We start from the raw sequence: 8026 nt of genomic DNA, 5'->3' as shown, positions 1-8026 counted from the left end.
ACACACACACACACAAGCTGCTTTTGGATGTCTTTAGCGTCCGGTAGATTTACAGCGTGGAGGTCGGCTTGAGGAGAATGTGTGTTTCTCTATGGGACTGTGTGATGAATAGCATTTGGCTGGCACCCAGGCCAGACAGCCAGTGTGTTCTCCCAGGCCAGCCAGACAATTGTTAACATACAGCCCACCTGAGACCCCGAGCTCGTCTATCTATCTATCTGTCTGTCTGTCTGTCTGTCTGTCTGTCTATCTATTCCTTACTCTTATTTTGCGTTATTGTCATTTGCATAAAATATTTCTACCTTTGTTTTTGTTATTTTCCCCAATTAATATTTCTCTTTACCTCCTTGACACTCATACAGTCACAGTCTTGGCATTATGTCGGCGAAATAGAATCTGTGCTGAATGGAAATGTTGACAAGGTGATGATGATCCCATACTTCCTCAACAAATTTCATTACTCTTTAATTTTCCAAAATGTTCTCCCAGAACTGGGAGAAATGTGTTGTCACTACTCAGTCAAAATGATTTATGATGCTGCCTTTTGTACTGCTGTGATGAAGTACCAAATCTCACAGGTTGTTCGCCCAATTTAAGGGTCCTGTCACTCTAAATGTGCGTGTGTCTGTGAATATGTTACTATAGTACTTTTTGAATTTCTTTGCATTTTGAGTGCTTGTGGTAAATTTATTTTTTGCTGATAATCCCTGCGGCACCCAACAATAAACCCATGTTTCTTCCCCAGGTCCCTGCTGACATATGTTACTCAACACATTTGAATTGAACAGTAAGCTGGGAGGAAATTTGGGGATATTTAGTGGTCATTATGTCATCAGTGCTTTATGGATGAGATTTACCGACAGTAGTTTCTGTTGTAAGTTGTAGGGATAATAATGCACAAATGTACAGGAATGTCATTTGTACTGTGTGAAGTTCTAAACGGCATCAAATTGCAAATACACATAAATATCTGAACCCTGACCCTGAAATATCTGACCCTCATGAAAAGTCAGTTGCTTTGTTGTACTTTAGTCGGAGGTGTTTGTAGTTTATTAGTTAAACAGCTTATCTGCCAGTAAATGATTTAACAGTTTGACCTGACAGATGGATGAAGCTGACAGGGAGAGTGCTGCCAGCACGCAGAGCCACACGGCGTCTGCTGATGAAAAACACAGAAAATATCTCTCTTAACAAAGTCATTTATTCTTGTGTTGAATCTGAACTCTGCCTTTTTGAGCCAGGTGGTTGAAATGACCTGTCTCACTTCCAAATCAATGTCGCATTTTAAAACAATATGTGATATCTTTACGTAAGGCCTGAGTCACTTGATGGTTTTCCATTTCTGTGATTCCAAATTTGCGATGTAGGAATAAAGGAGATACTTGACTGGTTGTAGGGTCAGTTGAGTGAAAAGTAAAAGTAATTACTCTGAAATGAATGTTTAATTCACATGAAACACATACTTCTCAGTAAATTTCTGGTACACTGGGATTACTACAGAGTGGACAGAGAGTGGAACAGAATATACGATACCTTATTGAATTATGGTTTAGTGCTGCCCTCTCATGGACATTATTGTGATTATAGCCATAAACCTGACAATACTGTTAACACTTTAACATTACATGAAGTGACAATAAGGTGACAGTAAATGTTTAAAATGCATTTCAAGCCTTAACCCCAAACTGTTCTGAATGTTTATCCTGAGGACAGAGTTTTGTTTAGAGGTCAAAGACTGTCTTGCCGGTTCATGTAAAAAAGAAGAATGTGGTGGGCTCTCTCCACTGACTCATCCTACCCACTGAGGGCCTAGAGGTATAGGCTATTTTTTGTCATATCACAGGTGCTTTATTCTATCATTCCAGTTTTCACAATTGTGTAATTTTATTTGTTCCTCAAGACTTCTGTGTTTTCTGCTTCTGTTTTAATTTGTGCTTTTTAAAACTACCAATGTGTTGAGGTCTTGAGGGACCCCAGTCAAAAGCGCCTGATTCTGCCAATGCAGTTTTAATAGATGAAACTATGTATTGCATTCATGCGTGAGTTCATTAGTACCATTGGTCTTAATTTGAAGTATCGCACACTTTCATTTTCCTAATGAAATGAATTACATAACTAATAATGTTTTGAGAAGAAATAAGTTAAGGTGTGTAGCATTTAGGAGGATCTATTTGCAGAAACGGAATAAAAAATGTATAGGTATGTTTTTATTGGTGTATAATAATATATAATATATATATAATATACAATCACCTAAAAATTGTGTTTTTGTTACCTTAGAATGAGCTGTTATCTACAGACACTGTGAGTCACCTTCCATGGCAACCGCTATGTTTCTACACTAGCCCAGAGAGGGCTGTTTGCCCATTTCTTGAACGTTTTGCGCCCACTCAAAGTTGCAGTCGGCAACTACACCACTACTTTCCTCCAAATCCTACAGACTGGACCTTTAACATTTTGCCCTGATGGTTATTTCTTACAGTAGTATATTCTAGGGTTTCCCAGGGACCACAGTCAGTAGTCCATGTATGTTAAATATGTTGATAGGATGAGAGTTGAGGTATTTTACAAAAATCTTAAAGCTTGATAACTTTTGGAAAATTCGACTTTCTACTGTTATATTTGGTAAAAGAAACTGGGGGTTTAATACTTTAATACAAATACTTTGATTATCATGTAATTAGACCTGCATCACCTTTTTATTGTGAATTAACTGATAATTTTACTTCCTCAAGATAAAAAATAAATACATTTCAGGTCACAATAGGTTGACATATCATACAGTAAGAAGTATTTGTAGGGGTCAAAAGCCAAAATCAGTGGTTGGGAGTCACTGCTGTACAACACAATAATGTAATCATCCAACAGGAGGCGCCACAGCACAGGGAAAGGATTACCTAAGGCTCTCTATAAATGTGGAGTGTGATGACTTAAACATATCCACACTCCTGGCTGTGTGGACACCACGTTTGAGGCTTCTCAAATATGCTTCAAACCCCAAATTACAGCAGTGTGAATGTTCCAGGGAAACTCTCTGCCACATTTTAAGTGCATATTAACATTCTTATTGTGTAACTTCATGGCACTGCTGGACCACCGCCATCCCTCCACAGCTGAAAATGAAACTGTAGCTCTTCTACCTGAATACGCACACAGACAGGGTGGCTGTGGGATTTAAATAGTCTGCTTCACGTTGCCTTTATGTCCCTCACTGTATGTAAAGTGCTGTCGTCTCTGTGTGAAGTAATATATCATCATATGTCTGCACTGGTGTCTGTATTCAGCTTGATTCATTCTTTTGAATTCACTGAATAAACTCACTGTACTTCAGATGAGTATTCAGTTCAGTCCATACCATGCTGAAAAGTGTAAAATAAATGATGTTGCCAAGTTCACAGCAGCCATTCAAACGAGCTTCTGGTATGAAAATATGAGTCCTTCCTTCCTGGCACTTTTTATAAGTTCATAAAGGCGCTCAGCGATGGAAATATGTGGATAGCAGTTTCCATAACGAACACCACTGTTTCCACTGCCTCTCGCTCCAATATAATTTAATAGCCGTTGTGGTAATTGAGCCAGTCTGTTAGGTGTTATGTGTTAATGTGTCTTAATTACAGAATTGACTCTCAGGGCCTTCTTTGTATGGCGAGGGGAAGAAAGTGGCCTGATTTAAAAAGAAAAAAAACCCCGGAAACATTAGAAGGATAACACACACATTTGATTAAATTTATATTAATGATTTCATTATTCAGTGCAGATTGGATTAGTATTCTGCTCTGGACCCCTTTTAGCGTGGAAAACAAATGGATTTAGAGTTAATGTTTTCATAATGAGCTGACATTTTTTCCCCACACTGTCTCATACAAGCTCGATCCAGTTCCTAATATCTTTCAGACAGGCTAAAGTGTGGAATAGATTTATGCCCACAAAAGGCTGATAAAATCCTTATCTGTGATTAAAATTCACTCTTCTCTCATTGTTAATATGCTTATTAGATTTTTTTCCCTCCCATTTATTTGATGGAGAGATTATTACAGTTTGTGTAATGGTGGCATTGTGGCTCGTTCTACTGAAGCACCGCTCGTATCTCCACACCATCGGCCCCCAAAGAGTCCGGCCAGCACGAGGTTTAAACTCGGCCGGCGGTTCATGAGGCTGAAACTTTAATCTCTGCTTTATGTGTCACTGAGATCAGAAAAGTGAGTTGGGGCTTTGAAGGAAATCAGGGAGGAAAGACATACATTTCTGACCTTTAAAAGAAACACTTCATTGACCTATAAAGAAGTGAAAGATTTCTCCCTCCAAACTTATGACAATCATTTTGACCGGGCCTTTCAGCTCTGACCTTTTTCAACCTTTCTTGCTGAAGTATTTGAATGTTAGTTGGAGACCAGTTGGCCTTGTGGTTATGGGGGAGAAACTGCACTGTACCCTAAAGGTTACAGATTCGATCCCTGCAAACAGCTGTTTCCACTGATTCCTGAAAAATATAGCTGTAGCATTTGACATCGCTGACAGGTTTCTGAAGGGACATTTTGGGTTTACCTCCTGCTGCCGTTTTTGTCAGTTATTGAAGCCAGAGAAACCTGTCAATCAAGCGCACAAGCCCCAAAACGCAAAGCTCTTACATGTCCACTTCCCACCCCTATGGACCGCTCTCTCAGGACTGTGTTGCTTGATTGATGTCTCCCTCAATCTCCTGTTATTTTTGTTGCATCTGGGGCAGGACAACCATCACCTTTATCATTCTCATTGGTTAATTATATTTGATGACTACACATAATTCTCAGCATACAGGAACTCTGGCTACATTAATCCTAAGCAGAGGTCTAATCAACCAGAATAACTTTAAAAAAAAAAAAAGCCTGTGTGGGTGTGCAGGGCCTTAAATATCGTCTTAATAGAGGCAAAGCAATACCTCTTAAATTCTCCTCCAAGACAGAAGAAGAGAAATTAGCAGCTAGAACTAAATACACATTAAGCAAAAAATGTGTTTTTCAGAGACAGAGAGGGTCAAGATTCTGGTTTTCCCTTTATTTTTCTGTTGATTGAGTCTGAGTTTCGGTCTCTTCTTGTGTCTGAATAGATTAGTATCAATAGAACAGTAAATACCATTATGGTAACTACTCAGTTCGTCTTCTGCTTAGCATATGCCAAGCAAATCCATGAACATGAAAGCATCACTTTCTGTGCAGCAGAGCCTTTTTACAGGGACAGAGCAAATGTAAAAAATAGTCAATTAATTAAAACCGTACTGGTATAGCGGCTTTTATACAGGTTATTCAGTTCAAAGAGCCTTACAGGTGACTGACAAGCTCATAATAAGGCTGTAGAAACATAAGCCGTAAAACAATGGGAAACTAATGAGCACGAAAATAAAACAATATGTAGAGGGGGAACAATAAAATAAAAGCAATAAAATAGATAGAGGACAATAAAAACATTTTTAAAGAGAAACAATAAATGTAAAAACCTCCATGAACTGGAGGGAGAAGCTAAACAGACGTTCGATGGTGTGAAAATGATGCAGTTATACTTCATTGCTAAGGATTTGACTGATGTCATTTCTTCATCAGTTTTTGCACGATATAACGTGATTAATGGCATGTACATTTCTCTATGTACCTTCTAATAACTGCATGTAGTGATATGTTACTGCAATGAAAATCTCTAAATTAAAACAAATTTCTGTATCTGAAGTTATCAAAGCTATACATTATCTGAACTTTCTATTTTTATGTGACATAATTAGTGTTTTTCATCTCTCCATTTCTGAAGTGCTTTACTGATTTGCTGACTTTCCACTTAGCAGCTTAAACATCCTCTGGTGTATTATGTTCCTAAAGGGGAAAGTACCATTCCGTATACTAATTAAGTATCCAGCTGCTAATGTGTAATATAATAACCTGTTGTCACTGGGGGCTGTGGAATCTGAATAATGAAATTAGTGCACATATGAGTTGCTGTATCTCTGATTATAAAACTGGTGCTTTTATTGTGTGTTATTTGGTGTAGGTTTTATTTGGGCAGCGTGTAGTGAACGACGCACTTTGGAGAAATGTGACAATATAATATGACTGCCCCCCCCCCTCCCATCTTGCATTGCACACTCTGCAGTCCTGTCAGTCAGCATATTAAACATACACAGACCCCTCTGCACTGCTGCTGTTCTTCCCTTTCCCCCCTTCCCTGCACGCTGATTTTCATTTCAGCGCTCACAGCAGGTGCCAAGGAACAGACTCCCAGACTTAATGCTGGGCTCATTTCCCAGGTCAAGACTTTATTGATTGATATAGAGTACAATTACATAACCCGCTATGCATATCCCCCCGCCAGTTATTAGTATAATTTCCTTTATTACGCCCTCTGTGAACTCTGAGGGAGCGCCGCGGGCCACGAGCAGGGACGGTCTCTTTCTTCTGACTGCCGAGTATTGAAGTCCTGACCTGTGATTTCAAAGTGTCACAGCTGCCAGACTCGTTTAACTGTGACAATTACATGACATGAAATGACAGCATGATTCTGTCTTTTCTATTTCTTATGTCTTGCTGCCGCTCTCGTCACGGCTTGCGAGGTAAAATAAGCTCCATAATGAGAAGTAATAATATCAGATCAATATGTTCTGTACCCAGTGTTCTCGAACAGTTAAGAAAATAATACCCAAGTGTCTTTTTTTCTCGTACAAACAAGTGAGATATCTTCTGGCAGAGTTAGATAATTTTAGTTTTTTCATTATGATTTATTGCAAAAAATGTTCTATAAGTCACCAGATCTTTGTTCAAAACTGAACTACACAGGAAGTTAATGGAAAAATCTTCTCATCAATCAGTTCGGGAGCGGTAGAGATTCAGAGGAGGGCATCCTGTCTGGTTTTGGTTGCTGTGAATTGTAGTTGACACTTTACTTAGCATTTCATTGAGTCTGGCCTCGATTCTCTCTTAGATGATCCTAACAGATGGCCAACACATCTCTGTACTGACTTTCATTCTGGCTAGGTGCGTGTTTTCAAACTTTGTCAGCGTAGTTACATTTGGAAATGTGAAGAAACCTTAGCGTCAGTAGAAAAATGAAACAAAAGAAACATATTGAGCTATTCCCTGTGTGAATCTCGTATCGTGGATCCTGGCTAAATGTTAGGTAGACAAAGAGTGTTTGCCCGGATTAAATTCCTGTACAAGTTATGGTCATTGGGGAAAAATAGACTTTTTAAAGCAAAACTGTGTAACTTTGATGATAAGTTGTGTGGTAATGACTGGACAATTTACCGACGGTGGATCTGCTGTCTGTTATTCACCCTCTGATAGCAGCCTGCTACTTGATTGACTTTTGAGAATGTGAATGAAGTCTGTTCAAATTGAGCTGCTGCAGGAAGTAGCACTTGCAGATTCAAATGACTGGCTTTGATGCAATGCTCTGAAACAGATGTGGAAAAAAAAATATTTAAAGTAGCGCAAGCCAAAAGAGAAAGAGATGGAAATTGCTCCAGATGAGAGACAAAAGTTAGCATTGGTAGAGGAGGAAGACAGACCCAATCACATTACAGAGGACAAAATCCTTCTATTGGACAGGTATTGTAATAAACTAAGTAATAATGTCTGTGCATATACTGTGTTTGGATCAGTTTCATGTCAGACTAATATTACATGAGATGACTAAGATTCAGTTTTCAGCTTAATCTAGTCGCTGCGTCAGTGAATCTATTGTGTCTTGCTCATTGTGTGAGAGAGTAAGTCAGCAGTCACAAAAAGTGCCCTCTTGGATGCCAAATACTGACGCTGCTTTGTCACAAATAAGTATGCTACATGTCACGTGAACTGCAAGGCACATTGCCATTACTCCAGCAACAAGTCACGTGACACAAAAAACACATGTTACGTTAAGGCTAATTAAGTCAACGTGAATTTTGGTTTCACACGGGTCACAAACACCAGTCTCCTGGGTGATAGCACTGTGTTTGTTTGGCCCATCCACTCCAACCACCTCCTTATGTGGCAGTTAGATGAAAGCCTGGTGTGTCTCATACAGA

This window comes from Morone saxatilis, unplaced genomic scaffold (genome assembly GCF_004916995.1).
Source record: "Morone saxatilis isolate NCDOM2014 unplaced genomic scaffold, NCSU_SB_2.0 Contig23, whole genome shotgun sequence".
Lineage (NCBI taxonomy): Eukaryota > Metazoa > Chordata > Actinopteri > Moronidae > Morone > Morone saxatilis.
The sequence above is the reverse complement of the archived record's forward strand: the minus strand, read 5'-3'. Positions refer to the sequence as shown.